Source organism: Podarcis raffonei, chromosome 1, assembly GCF_027172205.1.
Source record: "Podarcis raffonei isolate rPodRaf1 chromosome 1, rPodRaf1.pri, whole genome shotgun sequence".
In the NCBI taxonomy this organism is placed as follows: Eukaryota; Metazoa; Chordata; class Lepidosauria; order Squamata; family Lacertidae; genus Podarcis; species Podarcis raffonei.
The window spans coordinates 85,693,525-85,710,619 of record NC_070602.1 but is presented as its reverse complement, the minus strand read 5'-3'; the positions used below and the strand labels follow the sequence as shown (position 1 = coordinate 85,710,619).

At 41.8% G+C, this 17,095-nt stretch overlaps 1 protein-coding gene across 5 annotated transcripts in view; it reads left to right on the top strand.

Moving 5' to 3' along the window:
- The window catches only part of NHEJ1 (non-homologous end joining factor 1), a 131,125-nt gene that overhangs the window by 75,038 nt on the left and 38,992 nt on the right, over nucleotides 1-17,095 (top strand). The window lies entirely within an intron of this gene.

The window sequence follows — 17,095 nt, the reverse complement described above, 5'->3', positions numbered from 1 at the left end:
CTACATTTTCCACCATATTCTTCTTCTTCACCTCTATGGCTTCCAGTGGTGAAAGTCAAAGTGGTGTTTTTGGCTCCAATAAATTTGTTATTTGTCCCATACTCTATATAAATGTTTCCTAATTACAGTTGTACTTTGGTTCTCGAACGAAATCCATTCCGGAAGTCCATTCGACTTCAGAATATGTTCGAAAACCAAGGCGCGGCTTCCAATTGGCTGCAGGTGCTTCCTGCACTCAGTCAGAAGCCACATCACACATTTGACTTCCAAAAAACGTTTGCAAACCAGAACACTCACTTCCAGGTTTGCGGCGTTTGGAAGCCAAAACGTTCAAGTCACAGGGCGTTCAAAAACCAAGGTACAACTGTATATGATTTGTAAATTCTTTATGTGGTTTCACCTTTTCATACCACAAATATATGTGCCAGCCAAATATATTATCATGCCCTTCCAAGTCTAAAATATGTGGATTCTTCAGGGACAAACATTCCTTCAACCACCACAGACAGGAAGCTTCGTAATATAATCTCATATACGGCAGGGGAAAACCTCCTCTCTCTTTCACATCTATCAATATTTTATATTTTATTCTTGGTTTTTTCCCTGCCAGATATATTTAGAAATATATTTTTGCTATTTATTGAAACAATCTGTCTTGCCGATCACCACTATTGTTTGAAACAAAAATACCATCCTTGGTAATACATTCATTTTTATGGTCAACAAAGTTACATTTTATTCTTTGCGCCAAAACTTCTAAAACTAATATTAACAATAAAGGTGACAGTGGGCAGCCTTGTCTAGTTCCTTTGGTTATTTTGCAGTTCTCCGTTAACACCTGCCTGCTGCTGTTAACTGGCTGGAAGCTTCCCATTACTGAGAATCAACTTTGCATCTACAGACTAGTTTTGTAACAGTGAATGGGTACCAATCACAATTACATTATTAGGTAAGCTTGGCAGTTTCAAAGTGTTTAGCTTAGTTTACTGAATACAAAAGGTAAAATAGGTAAAATGGACACTGGTGGTGCTGTGGTCTGAACCACTGAGCTTCTTGGGCTTGCTGATCAGAAGGTCGGCAGTTCGAATCCGCCCAGTGGGGTGAGCAGCTCCAGTTGCTCTGTCCCAGCTTCTGTCAACCTAGCCGTTTGAAAACATACCAGTGCAAGTAAATAAATAGGTACTGCTGCGGCAGAAAGGTAAATGGTGTTTCTGTGCACTCTGGCACTCGTCACAGTCCTCCGTGCACCAGTAGCGGTTTAGTCATGCTGGCCACATGACCCAGAAAGCTGTCTGTGGACAAACACCGGCTCTCTCAGCCTGAAGCAAGATGAGCGCCGCACCCCATAGTCACCTTTGACTGGACTTAACCGTCCAGCAGTCCTTTGCCGTTGCCTGACTAAATACAAGTAAAACTGGGGAACCTATGGTCCTCTGGCTGTTGTTGGACTCCAGTTCCCATCAACTCCAGCCAGCAGCGGCAATTGTCAGGAACTATGGGAGTTGCAGTCCAGTAACATCTGGTTGCTCATCTTTGTTCTAGGGCATGAGAAAAATTCCTGATGCAAATTCCCTTATTTGAATTTGCCTAATTTGCAAATAAGCAAATTCATAATTTCCCCAAAACCAACATCACTTTCTCTCCCCCCCCCCAAATAAACTGAGTTCTTATTTCTCATTTATCCTGTCCTTCATGAGCTCTGCCGCCCTTGTCTGTTTTGTCTGAAGGTCACTCACTTCGTGTGTGTGTTTCTCTAACATACTGTATATTGTGTGGGAATGCAGGCTTAATCTTGACACCTCCCAGTAACCTATGATATCTCTGTGTTGCTTCATTCATTTTTCATGGAAAGATAAGGCAAGAGAGAGAATGAGGCAGGTAGAAAGACGGAATATAAGAAATGCAAGTGTGGGGGAGGCTGTGTCCTCCACTTGAGGCTACTCGTTGCATTTCTCCCCCTCCTCCAGTGCTCTGAGGTTGACCTGTGGGTGCTGTGGTTTGTGGGTTTGTGTTCAACTCTAGTATTCTTTGTTGCTTGTTTTTCTCTCTGTGCCAAGTGCTAGACTGCCAGCCCCAGTGAAGCTGCTTCGGTCAATGACAGCATGCAGGGGGTGGGCAGCTTGGGTGAGTAAACAGAGGCTTCTTGATGGCCAGTGAACTCATCTCATGACAGCCGGCCTGTGGCTGCTCCAGGGAAAAGCAGTGGTTAGCCATTCCCAGAGGAGCGGCTCTGTTTTCCTGCTGTTGATGGTTTGCTCTCGGTGCCCGTCTAACGTATAAACTTTAATGGCCAGTTTAAATGGTTCCTGCCATGGGCACTTTGGTGCCAGATTTAGTGTTTTAATTTGGAAACTTTCTCCCTTTGTGGTCATGCGGAGGAAAAGGTCTTAGGCTGCTTGGGGCCAGTCATGAGGATTTGTGGGTGCTGAGGAGACAGCACCTCCGGCTGCTTATGACGTTGGATGGGGTGGCTGGGTTGGAGCAAGAGCCAGGCCAGGAAATTCTTGATCATTGTCATTCCCCACCTCCACCCTCTACTCCTGTACATATTGAGGGTGTCCACCTCCCACTGCATCATTTGGGTGGAGAGCCTCGCAGGGGAGCCCTGCATTGTCACACATGAATCATCTGGGCTCTTTTGTCTCAGCTATAACTTTCAGTGTATGTATTTATGTGTATGTGGACACATATATCTTAAACCATTATTGTCTGTGTTGATGGACCACATTTTCTTACAGCTGAGAGGGTACTGGACATCCTCATCCCTATTTTGGATACCTGAGATTATAGAACTGTCGAAATGGTAAGGAGTTTAGTCCAAACCCCATGCATAGAAGCTGGATGTTCCATAAGCAAAAATACGCCCATACCCCTATTACATTTGGCTAAGATCATTCATATTTAACGGTAGTTCAGGAAGATGGTATGAGTGAACAAGGTATGCCATGCCAAAAGCTTTTACATGGCAAGAAATAACTTCAGTAAAACAGACCCAGATGTCTTCAGCAGCTTTCAGTCTTCACTTGAGGCAAAGAAACAAATTACTCCTTTCAAGACTAGAGGACAGTAACCTTTTCGATCAAAAATCTACAGTGGCAACCAGTAATAACCCAATTCCACAATTAATTTTCATATTCACATGCAATTAACTTAATTTGGACATAATGAGCTGTGGCTTGTGCATACTGTTCTCATTCGATCCTCTAGTCTCTTTAAGGAAGGCTCCCCTCTGGGAATCTGCAGAATGTGGGGACTAACCTCTTATTTCTGCCATGTCTCTGTTTTGCTCACATCAGTGATGTAGTGGTACATTCATAAATGTAGGTACTCATCAGTCTCCATAGTATGTTCCCAAGTAGAGTGTATAGACACCCCCCACCCCTAGGGGAGTCCTAAAACACAGGCAGCTGTGTTGTTCCCGAGAGAGAGAGAGAGAGAGAGAGAGAGAGAGAAGGGGAGGGAGAAGCAGTATATAACATAATACTTGTTTTATTAGGATCAGGATACCAGCAATCCTATGCATCCTGGGAGTAAGCTTCATGGAACTAATTGATGCTTATTTGTGACTGCATAGTTCAGATTATTTATTTTTTTAAAGAGCTTTAATACAACAGATCTTCAGCTAGCAGAAATGCAACCTTTAGCTTTTAATTATAAATGTGACCAATCTTGCAAGGAGGTGTTGCCACTTCAACTGCTGGCATAAAGTAGGAACTCCATCAAATTAAAGGAAAGAAGTACCTAGCCTTTGCTTTGTTATTTTCCTTATTCTCTGACTTTCTCCATGATAATCTGTCACAAGCAAACTTGAAAGTCTTATTCCCTTGTCAGAGCAAGGAAGGTTTGCCAATTACCATAGTGCTCTAGGAGAGGATGTCATTATTCCTGCTCTGACAAAAAGTCGTAGTTGCATTTCCCTTCCATTTCCCCTCATCTACATCATTGGTGCACAAAGTGAAAATTTGCTAGTTCTGGTCTGGTTCTGTTAAAAAATACTTCTCCTTCACTCAAGGCTGAGCTGCTCCACCACAAAAAAGATACCCCAAAATATGTTGGTTTATATTTGCTATTCTGTTTTGTTCACTTCTGCGTGTTTCAGGAGCTTCTCACCGCTATTCCCATGAGCCTGAGTTTGCTACTTATGTGGTGGAAGCTTGTTTTGCCCTGAGCCATATGTCACTTACTCCTTTCAAGGTTGGCTCAAGGCTATACCCACTGTGCACATATTAGTCGAGTTCTCACCTTATGGCCACACAATGAAGTTGTGGGCAGGACCATCAAGCATAATCCGCCCCATGTGTTCATTTAATGTGTGAGTGTGGAAGGAGGAACAGGGTTATGATGTGTTGGTGTCTGATGTGTTTGTGATAGTGATAGTGCTATGGTGTAGGTAGTTGGGCATAGGAAGAGAAGGAGGTGTGACTTCTACCAGGGTTGGGTTGGAGAAATGTCCCAGGGATTTGAAGCAGAGCCTTGGAAAAAGTTTCATATCAAGACAGCCCAGGAGGTCATTGTAGAGGCAAAAATCTAAATTGAGGAGTGTTGCTGAAGGGGGCTAGAACAATGGGAGAAGGAAGCAGCAAACAGGAGAGCTGGTGGCCAGATATAGGAAACCAGCAGACTGAAATAGCAGCATGCACAGATGCCTAATTAGTGCCCAAGGAATCACACAGAGAAGACCAGAGTCTGGATGTTCCCAAGGCAAAGACCCAGATCTGACCCAGAAGCATTTTGTAGTTGAACTGAGTCAGGAGGAACCCGTGAGCTGCATGGGGGTAGATGGATATGGATCCATGTTGGGTGGGACACAGGGAAGCAATACTTCCCTGCCTTCTTCAATTACACTTCTGCACAAATCAGTTTGATGGATTATGAGAACACTTTGGATGAAATATCAGGTGTGCATACAGGTAGGCATTTAACCTCTTTAGATTCTCCCTAAAAATCTCAAAGTTGTTCTGAACCAGCTGTGGGTTCATGTCACTCCCTTTCAGTATCCTAGGCTTGTCCAGCAGCAGCTGTCTATGGTGGGATAAACTGCCAAGGGGTGGGGGAGATTATTTGGCAGAAGGCTGTGCCACAATGGTTGAGGGAAAACCCAGGGTGGGCACCAGGATCTCTATTTATAGAGCTCCCGTCTTGAGAGGCAGAGGAGTGGCCATGCTTTCATACCATGCTCCTTTCAAGTGGTTGGCATGTTCCTTCCACATCAACCATTTGTACAGCTGCTTCCCTTGGGGGAAGGGGGGATGGAGTGGGGTGTGGCTGGAAGGGAAAATGGTTCTGTTCTTAGCCATTCTTAGGGATGGAGAGAATTGGATGCTTTCTCTGAGCTGTCGGCATTTCACTGGCACACAGTAGCATGAGGCTGTATCCTCCTGTGGTACACACACACACACACCCAGCATGAATTTTGCTAAAGCTGCTAGAAAAACTGAGAAAGCTTTACTTAATTTGAGACCACAAATAAACTGTAATTGTGTAATGTTCTGCCATGCTCTTGATGGGAATGAAGTATTCTTAGATGCAATGAGGTGTACGGATGAAATGCTTAGTATAATAGCTACAAATTAAACTTGGTGTGAACCTTTTGGAACCCCAGGCCCTGCTTGGCCCCACTGCTCCCACACACAACTGTAAACCATCTCTCAGACCCTAACTGCACCAAGCTGAAAGCTAGTTCCTCTGGACAGTTAACAACCTTGCATCTGTTCTCTAGGGGATTACAGAAGTGCTTATCCCCAAACCACAACCTTTCAAGGTGCATCAGGCTTGGGAAAATTGCTGCCTCTGTTGAGCAGCTCGCCTCCAGTACACTAGTAAGGTGCTTAAGAGATCAATCCTCCAAAATACAGACTCTTTTACAAGCCGGAGTCCAAATATGTTTGTGCAGATAATAATAACTGCTACGTGTCTTGCTGTGGAGTTAAGATTAAGAAAGTGGATTTTGTACAGTCTACCTATGGATATCAATATGTGAATATTGTTGTGAATTATGTTGTGAACCGTCCTGAGATCTACAGATGAAGGGCAGTATGCAAATTTAATAGATAAAATAACAATAAGACTGCCTATAGTTCTCTTTCAAAGTCCTCAGCACAAGCAGAGGAGTCTAGTGTTGCTGTACCTTGTGGGTAGTTGTGGGGAAGGGGTGTGGATTGGGGGAATGGCAGTGGTAAATAAGTGTTGTATTCGCAGCTGATTAGTGATTCAGCAGTGAGGCAATGTGGCCAAGTGACTAAAGGTTTTTCCGCATTTCTAAAGGTTGCATGGCTGAACCTTATTTAGTCAGGATTCATGTTATAACAGGCTTTGGCTACTTCATCTCTGTAAGACTGTGCCAATCTTCATATATTCCAAGTATTAGGAATATTTAACACTTAAGATGCACGTAAGTTTTTATTTATCAAATTTCAATCCCACATCTTCATCTAAGTAATAAAAACCACAGTCAGCCGCTAAAACCATAATCAATAAAGCAATAGACAGCAAATGCAGATAAAATAAGCAGCAATAGCAACTCATATTAGAAGAAGCAGAAATCCGCCAATATGTTTTAAGCTCTTCCTAAAAAACAAACAAGGGGTGCAGGTGGCGCTGTGGTCTAAACTACAGAGCCTAGGGCTTGCTGATCGGAAGGTCAACAGTTCGTTGTTCGGTCCCAGCTCCTGCCCACCTAGCAGTTCAAAAGCACGTCAAGTGCAAGTAGATAAATAGGTACCGTTCCAGCAGGACGGTAAATGACATTTCCGTGCGCTGCTCTGGTTCACCATGACCCACATGACCCGGAAGCTGTCTGCGGACAAACACCGGCTCCCTCGGCCTATAGAGCGAGATGAGTGCACAACCCCCGAGTCGTCCACGACTGGACCTAACAGTCAGGGGTACCTTTACCTTTAAAAAACAAACATCAAAGGCTTTGTTCTTCATTAACACTCACCCCACTTCAGAAGGTGGGTATCATCTAAGCATGTCCTCTGAAGATGATTTTAAAGGCTGTGCAGGCTTTTGTGGGAGCAGGTGTGGGTCTTTCAACTATCCAAGTCCTCTTATTTGTGGGATGGTGTAAGGAAAGAGGCTTTCTGGACTTGATTTGCCTACAAGAAACCCATGTAACAAGGCTACACAGGAAAATACTCATTAACAAGAGATTGGGACAGGAGTTTATTTCATCGGATAAAGTTTAAAAAAGAGGAGTTGTGATATATGCAAAGGAGAGACTATTACCGAAATTAATTTTTAAAGATGAACAAGGAAGATTTTTGGCAATTGAAATTCAAGTTCAAGGAGAGAAATTTTTGATCATAGGAATTTATGCACCGAATGAGGGGAAATCTGAATTCTTTAAAAAGTTGCATGAGATTTTATTGGACTATTTGGATTATAACACAATTTTGATGGGGGACATGAATGGAGTAGTATCTACAAACATGGACAAGGCACAAAGGCAGGTAGTCACCAAGGACTACAAAGGCAGGTAGTCACCCAAAACCTTTTTTGAGATGACAGACAATATGGATTTAGTGGACATTTGGAGAACGAAGAATCCCTTGGGAAGAGAGGGAACCTTCTTTTCTGAAGCCAAGATGACATGGACTAGAATTGACCAAATATGGGTAACTAGAGGAATGGCACCAAAGATAAAGAAAGTGGAAATCTGCCCAAAAACTTGCTCCAACCATAATGCTCTAAGGATGGAGATGAAGCAAATATCATCCGGCTCCTTCAGATGGAGGATGAATGACACCTTATTTGGAGATGAAGAAGTGTATAAAAAGGCCCAAAAAACTTTGAGACTATTTTGAAATAAACATGAACACCAATGTAGAAAAAAGAGTAATCTGGGACGCAAGCAAAGCTGTTATGAGAGGGTTTCTGATACAACAGAATGCAATAAAGTAGAGAAGTCAAAATGAGAAGAAAGACAAAATTTTGGAGAAAATAAAAGAAAGTGAGAAGAAATTGAGGGCAAAACCAAAGTCGCAGGAGATTTTGAGAGAAATAAAATTATATCAAGTACAATATATGGAAATGATGAATCAGGAAATAGAATGGAAAATTAAACAAATGAGACAAAAGACATTTGAATCAGCCAATAAATGTGGGAAACTGCTGCCTTGGCAAATGAAAAAAAGACAAAAATTAAATACTATTACAAATTTAGAAGTGGAAGGAAAGAACATACATAACCCAATTGAGATTAGAAACTGTTTCCAGAAGTACTTTAAACAATTATATTCACAAGGGCCTCAGAAAGAAATGGATATAGACCGATTTTTGAAAATAAATGGATTACAGAAAATTTCTCAAGAAAGTAAATTAATGTTGAACTATAAAATATCTGAACAGGAAGTAGAAGGTGCCATTCAAAATATGCAATTGGGCAAATCTCCAGGACCGGATGGGCTGACTTCTAGATATTATAGATCTTTGAAAGAGTGGCTATTACAACCTTTGAAGGAAGTCTGCAATGAAATCTTGGAAGGGAAAAGGGCACCAGAGTCGTGGAAAGAGGCGTATATTACACTTATACCGAAAACAGAGACTGAAAAGACTCAGCTTAAGAACTACCGCCCTATATCGTTACTTAATGTGGATTACAAAATTTTTGCTGACATTCTGGCCAAGAGATTGAAAAAAGTATTGATGGAAGAGATTCATAAAGACCAAGCGGGTTTTCTCCTGGGAAGACATCTGTCTGATAATTTGAGGAATATAATTAATATATTGGAAAAGTTAGAAGTGAATATAAATACTAAAGCAGTTTTGATATTTGTGGACGCGGAGAAAGCTTTTGACAACATCTCTTGGAGCTTTATGAAGAAGAACCTACAGGGGATGGGGGTAGGCCAAGGTTTTGAAAATGGTATAGGTGCAATATATTCTGAACAAAAGGCAAAATTAATTGTGAACAATGTGGTGACGGAAGAATTTAAGATAGAAAAAGGGACACGACAGGGGTGCCCAATCTCTCCATTGCTTTTTATATCGGTCCTGGAGGTTTTGCTGAACATGATTAGAAGGGACCGGTTGGTTAAAGGTATACAGGTCGGAGCCAAACAGTACAAATTGAGAGCATTTGCAGATGATTTAGTACTGACGTTACAGGAGCCAGAATCTAGTACTAAAAGGGTTTTAGAACTAATTCAAGAATTTGGTCAAGTGGCAGGATTTAAACTGAACAAGTCAAAAACTAAGGTTTTAGAGAAAAATTTAACACCGATTGAAAGAGAGAGGTTTCAGAATGAGACAGGTTTAACTGTGGTCAAGAAAGTGAAATATTTGGGGATTAATATGACAGCAAAAAATGGGAACTTATTTAAAGATAATTATGAAAAATGTTGGACGGAAGTGAAAAAAGATTTAGAAATTTGGTCAAATTTGAAGCTTTCCTTGTTGGGTCGAATCGCAGCTATAAAGATGAATGTTTTGCCTAGAATGTTGTTTTTGTTTCAAACATTGCAGATTGTGGACAAAATGGATTGTTTCAAGAAGTGGCAGAAAGATATTTCTAGATTTGTCTGGCAGGGCAAGAAGCCCAGAATAAAATTTAAGATATTAACTGATGCAAAGGAAAGAGGCAGATTTGCCCTGCCAGACTTTAAACCTTACTATGAATCAGCAGCATTCTGCTGGCTAAAAGATTGGCTGCTTCTTGAGAACACAGACATTTTGGACTTAGAAGGTTTTAACAACGTTTTTGGTTGGCACGCATATTTGTGGTACGACAAGGTTAAAGCACATAAAGCATTTAAAAACCATATTGTCAGGAAAGCATTGTTCAATGTTTGGATAAGATACAAAGATTTATTGGAAAATAAAACCCCAAGGTGGTTGTCACCAATGGAAGCAAAGGCTCAGAAAAAGCTCAATATGGAGGCCAAATGGCCGAAATATTGGGAAATTTTGGAACAGGAGGGAGATAGACTAAAACTGCAGAGCTTTGAGAAACTAAAAAACAAAGTGCGAGATTGGCTACACTATTATCAGATAATGGAGGCATATAATTTGGACAAGAAAATCGGCTTCCAGGTGGAAAAATCAAAATTAGAAACAGAACTGTTAGAACCCAAAACTAAGATTTTGTCAAAGATGTATAACTTGCTGTTGAAATGGAATACTCAGGATGAAACGGTGAAATCTGCTATGATTAAATGGGCACAAGATGTTGGACATAACATTATGTTTGCTGACTGGGAACAGTTGTGGACCACAGGTATGAAATTCACGGCATGCAATGTCTTAAGAGAGAATATTATGAAAATGATATACAGGTGGTACATGACCCCAGTCAAGCTTGCAAAAATATATCATTTGCCTGACAATAAATGTTGGAAATGTAAAGAAACTGAAGGTACATTCTTTCACCTTTGGTGGACGTGCCCAAGAATTAAGGCTTTCAGGGAAATGATCTACAATGAAATGAAAAAGGTATTTAAATATACTTTTCTGAAGAAACCAGAGGCCTTCCTTCTGGGCATTGTCGGCCAGTTGGTGCTAAAGAAGGACAGAACGTTTTTTATGTATGCTACAACAGCAGCAAGAATACTTATTACAAAGTATTGGAAGACACAAGAACTACCCACTTTGGAAGAATGGCAGATGAAGGTGATGGACTATATGGGATTGGCAGAAATGACTGGCAGAATCCGAGACCAGGGAGAAGAGTCGGTGGAAGAAGATTGGAAGAAATTTAAAGATTATCTACAGAAATATTGTAAAATTAATGAGTGTTAGAATGATGTTGGATTGAAATTAAGTGGTTTCCAGCTGTAATGCTTTAAGAGAATATGAAAAAAAGGATTATAAATAGGTAATAATATAATGGTAAGGATTTGCTGAACTAACAATTTGGGGTGGAATACAAAAAAGGGAGGTATGAGGAGGTCCGGGAAACAAGTTAAAAGAAAATAAGTAATTGAAAATGTATGTGTGTGTTTTTTTTTTCTTAAAAAGTTTCCTTATTCTGTATTTTTGTTGTTCTGTTTTTTCTTTTTTTATTTTATTGTAATATTATAAAAAATCTTAATAAATATCTTATTTTTTAAAAAAAGGAAAGAGGCTTTCTGGGAGATAGCAAATTTCTTCCAAGTAGCAGTGTCTGTTGCAACACTTTGAGTTGCTGATACTCAAGCTTTGGCACAAGGGAGCACAAGTGAGAAGAGTGCCGTTGTCATGTCCTGCTTGCAGGCTGCCCATAGGCATCAAGTTGACCACTATGCAAATAGGATGCTGAACTAGATGGGGCTTTGGTGTGATCCAGCAGGGTTGTTCTTATGTTTTAAGGCTCTGTGACCTGCCACATCTGTGCTTTGCAGGCTTGAAGCTTAGAGTTTTGTTAGAATTGCAGTATCTAGAAAAAAACTTCTGTGTCTGCTGTGCTGACTACTTTCCCCCCATCTTGGGCTGCCTGACATTGTATTCTGCTCCTGAACCCTGGGTTTGGGCCCTGTCTTGTCTGTTCTTGTATCTGGTCCTAAGATCCAAGTTTGGTCTCTGTTTCCTTGCCAATATTGGACTACTTTCTGTTGGATTACCTCCGCATCCTGATCTTGTCAGATGCCAGTAGCTTAGTTTGCACATAATACTAAACCAAGTTTAATGTTAATTTTAATCACAGTTAGTAAACCAAAGTTAAATCTAAGGCATCTGGCACACATCCTTTAAGCCTTGGTTTATTGAGCTCTCCCTCTTTCCTCCTTTAAAGGAGATACAAGCCAGGAAGATGCTCTTAACACAAAACTAGGTAGCTTTGCAGCAGTCTGGGTTCTTACATAACACCAAGCAATTGTTAACAATAAGATTTGTAAAGCAGTTACAGACCATGGCTGATGAATGACATGTAGTTAAGACATGTAGTTAGGCTGCTGGTTTGGGTTCACACAAAACACTAAGCTATGGTTTTATAAGACATGGTTTAATAAGCCATGGTTTACATTATGGGTGAACCAGGCCAATTCCATAATCTGATGTACTTGATCCTGAGTTCCCAATCCTGTCAACGTTCTCCTAGCTCAAGTCATGATTGCTAGCCTGTTGTGTGGCAGCTGCAGTGAAGTTCCTGGAAGGAAGTTTGCCTGGATTTGTTATATAAACACTTTTTGTCCATATGTTTACATTGTACTTGAAGTCAACCTCTAGGTGCGGACTCTGCCAGCAATCCCTTGTGGGGCCTTGCCTTGGATGACTGCCTCCAGCGCTTCTGGCAATAAATGGCAGTCGAATCTATTGGGCTGAGCAAACCAAAGGTGTCTGTACCTAACCCTTTCCGTGAAGTGGAATGGAAACTCCCCCCCCCCCCCCGGTTTCGCTTTCGAGGGCAGATGTAGTTGTTTTCACTATTTGTCCTTTAGGTAGTGATGTAGAATCTGAAGGCATCTCATGGACCATGTAAGCCAATGTTCATTCCTGAGGGAGTGGGATTCTATGATAAATAAAGTACACTTTGTATGGCAGAGGCTGTAAACTTGGTACCTGTGGGAGCTATGTTGCCTGTGAAGGCCTTTATTAGCACCCCCTGGTAGGGGGCTCAGGATCTGAACTTTCATTTAAAAAAAAAGTCAAGTCTCGAAACTTCCTTTTTTAAAAAATGAAGTAAGCTGTACAGGTAACCTTCTAAGCAATTTCTGTAAAATGAACCAACCTGGCTGCTCCTGCCTGCCAATGTTTTTAGCCAATGAGTAAAGTCAGAGCTTTGAGTGATAAGTGAGTTGTTTGGACACCAGGCAGTACAAATCCCTGGTGTCCTAAAGCTACTGTTCCCACCTTCCTGTGCAATTTTCCTGCTTCTGTCTTATTTTCTAGTTATTGGAATCATTTGTTTGTTACTCTGTTCTGTTTTCTTACTGCCAGCCACATAAAGCAGGCAGCAGGCAACTACCAGAGAGACTTTTAAAAACATGTTTGTAGAGGTTTGAAGAAGTGTGAGCATTGCCTGCCACTCATTTTGTTGCCTGCTAGGGATGTGGAACAGTCAGCAGATAGCTGCTTGGGAAACTTTTTTTAAATGTGCAAGAAGAAACACGGGAATCCTCCTGTCACTACTTTGTTTGTTTTGCCACCTGCTGGCAGGTAGCGCAGGCAGCTGCTTCTGTCAGTAAATGGGAAACTTTGTTCCAAAGTTGTATTATTTGGGGAGGGGCAATAAGACATATCATTATTAGCATTACCTTTTCCTTCTCCCTGGCCCACATCAGGGATTGCTCCCAAGTAGTTTGCGGAGAGGAGAGATCAGTGCAAAAGCAGAACATTGTTATTTTATGTTCCTGCTTCTTTTCTTTTTATGCAGCAACCATTTTGTGATAGGACACACCCCTGGCAGCTAACCGGTACCCATGGCACCTTCCCAAAGTCAGTTCATCAGTTTCATCAGTGCAAACAATTCTTCTGCTTGCCAGACAGAATGAGCCCCATCTGCCAACCAACCAGTGCTATTCTGAGGAGTCTCCTGATCAACCAGAGTAGATTTGGGGGAGGCATGGGGGCATCAGGGAGGGGATGAGAGGAAGGAGCCCTTACACTGACTTCAACTAGCACATTGGGTTAGTTGAATCTGGGCCCACTTGCTCCCCAGGACCCAAAAAGTTTGGCAACCACTGTCATAAGGCATAGGCCTGTCCAGGACTTTTGAGGGGGGGGGGACTAAGGAAGAGGATTCCACAGCTTATCTAGGTAGTCTGCTTCACTGCTGATATGCTGTTATAATTGGATTTTGTCCACCTTTTATGATTATCTTGATTGTACCTCTCTGAAAATGTACCCATGGGCATGGCTGGGCATTAAGAGTTCTCTTTATTTTCAAAGTCATTTAAAATATTTGAAAAACTGTCGATGTGTTCTCTGTTCTCTATCCCTTCAACATATTTTTTCTTTTTCATGTGCTTGATGTATCTAATTTATTCACTGCTTGCTCGTATGACTCCTCCTTTTGCACTGCAAATCCCTTTTAGTTTGTCAACATCCTTCTTGAATTCTGGTTCCCAGAACTGAATGCAGTGCTTGCAGTTCCTGTGATTAGAAGAGTGATACTATTGCTCTTGAAGTCTTGGATGCAGTGTTGCTTTTGGAACCACTGCATTTCATTGTTGACTCATGTCTAGTTGATAATCCACCATAACCCCTAAATCCTTACTGGCAATGCTACTTACTGCTAGTCACTTATTCACCCAGCTTAAATATCTGCATTTGATGCTGTAAGTCAGGGTTGGGTATATTTTTCCTCTCAAGGGTCAAACTCCCTGGAGGAGGAGGTATGTGCCCAAAGTGGCCGCGGCTAGCACATGTACACACCATTTACACACACACTCAAATCAGGATCCATTTGCAAGTCTGGACATTCAGTTGAAGATCTTGTTGAGAGATATGTGCCACCTTTGCAAATAGCAAAAGCAGGCTGAGTGAAGGAACTTTTTTCACTTAATTGAAACTGGTAAAAGCTGCAAAACTCAGATCTCTCCCCCCCCCCCAAATCTTTGATACCTGCAAATATAGCTGCCCTTCTCTGCAAAGCTAAGAGTCATATCCATTCTTCCACCACTGGCATGTACTTATGGAAGGTTGCCCAGAAGGAGATGCAACCCTCCATTGGTGCTGCCTTTCCCTCACGCTGATGGAGAATAGGGCAGCTGACTGCCCTCATTTCAAGGCACCGTGGCACTACCTTCCCCGGGCACTGAGGTGGAGCACGTTTCTTAGTCAGCAGGAAAGCAGCAGCAGCCACAGTGGACATGCATCTTCACTGGCTGCCCTGCTAATGGCGCCTTGATGCACCCCCCCATCCCGGTCCCCTCCCACTCAAACCATGTGGTGGAGGTTACTCCGCTTCCTCTCCTACCCTCACCCATCCCATCTCCACAGTTGATCCCCATGCCTGATCTCCAATTTCAGACATTATGATATATCGGAATATCGTGATGTTTAGCTGCTGATATATCACAGTGTTGAAAACCAGGTGTCACTCAGCCCTAGTCTATTATTTTAGCATACCTAAAATCATTTGCTTTTTAGAGACTACCCCATATTTTGTTCAAAAAATTGCTTTGCAGAGGTAGCTACCATAGAGTTATCAAAATTTTCAAAAGTAGGGAGTCCGTGGCTTGGCTTTTGGAAAATAGGGGATCCTCAGAGATTAGCTAATTGGGAACCATTGTCCTACAGGATCTTTCCTGAAGTACACTTCTATAAAATTTAAAAAGTTACAAAAGTTTTTAGTCTTTAAGATACCACAAGACTTTATGTTGCCTTTTCTTCAACAGACTAACATGGCTGTCACTGGAAACTGATATAAAACATGTATTTACCCTTTTGAGCCACCTAAGCTTTCTATGAAAAATAAAAATTCTGTAGAGAGGCATACATAATCGCCATAATAATCAGATTCCAAATTACTTATTTCTTTTTTTCCAGTGACCCCTGTGGAGATACAGATTTATCCAGATCCTGGATATAGGATGTAATCCAAATAACTGTACAAGGAACTCCTGACTTACGCACGTCAGAATGACACATAGTCACACACACATGCATGGCATTGAACCTGAAAGTAGCCCCAAAAGTTATAAAGACATCGTGAAAAGTGTCTGGGTGGAACAGAACCCCTGCGCAAAACAAGGATTGACTGCACAACTAATGCTACATGGCCAAGTGGGACTTTTGACTTGGTAATAGCCATTTGCAACTTGCTGTGTGACAAGCTGCTTTGGAAAGCTGAGGTAATTTCCAAAGCTGTTTGTGACATGGCACAGAGAAGGAGGGTTCGCTACTGTTACTACAAAAAAAAAAAAGGATTAAAAATCATGTTGCATAAGTGTCGGCATTTATGCACATGAAAATGAGCTCTCATGCCTCTGGGTGAGATCCAACATAGTGCAAGTGGGCATTTGCTTAGGTAGTGGGGATTCTGTTTTCTTGCGTCCCTCCTGCAGCCACTGGGTGCCCCTAAATCTTGCTTTGGAGAGTTCCTCTAGAGCAGTTTTGGTGGGTACGTTGGGGAATGGAGCAGGAGAAGAGAAGCCGAAAGTCCTGTTGTGCAAGCAGATTTCCATTGCACAAGTGGGCTGACATCTTTGGATATTGCCTGTATCCATAGCCACAGAATGTTTCTTAGACGTTATGGAAATTATTAGTTCTAGTGTTATTTTCTGTTTAGGTACACAGCGTATAGAATAAACTGGAATAAATTGCTGTATACAGGGTAAGTTAAAAAAGTAATAAACTTACTCTTCCCTCAAGAAGCTCAGAACAACATCATTACCCCCCCTTTTTTTTTTTAATTCTCGGCACAACCTTGTGAGGTGGGTGCAGGGTTTCTTATGGTAAGGAGGCCTTGTCAGGTTTTGAAAATCTCAATCTTCAAATGTTGTCCAGGAACAACACATCAAAATAGTTAAGCATGGTGTCCTTTCCATCTCCAAACATGGAGGATCATGGGGATGGGGGAGATTTTCATAGGCTGCTTGCTGCAAATGAGTACTCCACTGGCTATGGAGTCACCTGTTTGGGCCCACGCTTGTCATTGAAGCACCCAACAAGGAGAGGATTTACTAATGAAAGAAGATGAGAAGGCATCAGAATGAAAAGGAAGAACAGTTTCAATGTCTAAGGGTGTGATCACAGCCATGCGGATTTCAAAAATCTGTGTTGTAGTAATGTGTGCTTTGTTAATCTTTCAAAGCACTGTTACTCTGGAAGAGATTTCTTTCATTCCTCCCTACTTATGTATGTATTCATGTAGGGGTTTGAAGGCAATATATGAATTGGCTGCATATGCACATATTTCAGTACCCTTTCTTCATGTTGACTCACAAAGGTAATGCTTCAGTTGTGCTATATTTTCTCTCTCTCCCCGCCCCCGTCTAGTCCTTAGTTCAATAAAGTCTGCATGTCACACCTTTTGGTGCTCCACTCATCAATTAGATTCCCTGGAGATCAGCTCTGTGAATGACTCAGGCGAGGCACTGACTCTTACCTCCCAAAGTGGCCCAACCTAGCTGCGGCAAGTGCTGTTGTCATGCTTACTATTCCCTCAACACCCTTTTGTCCCTAGATTGATAGGTGAGGAGGGACCATTATTCAGTGGTAGAGCAAATGATTTGCA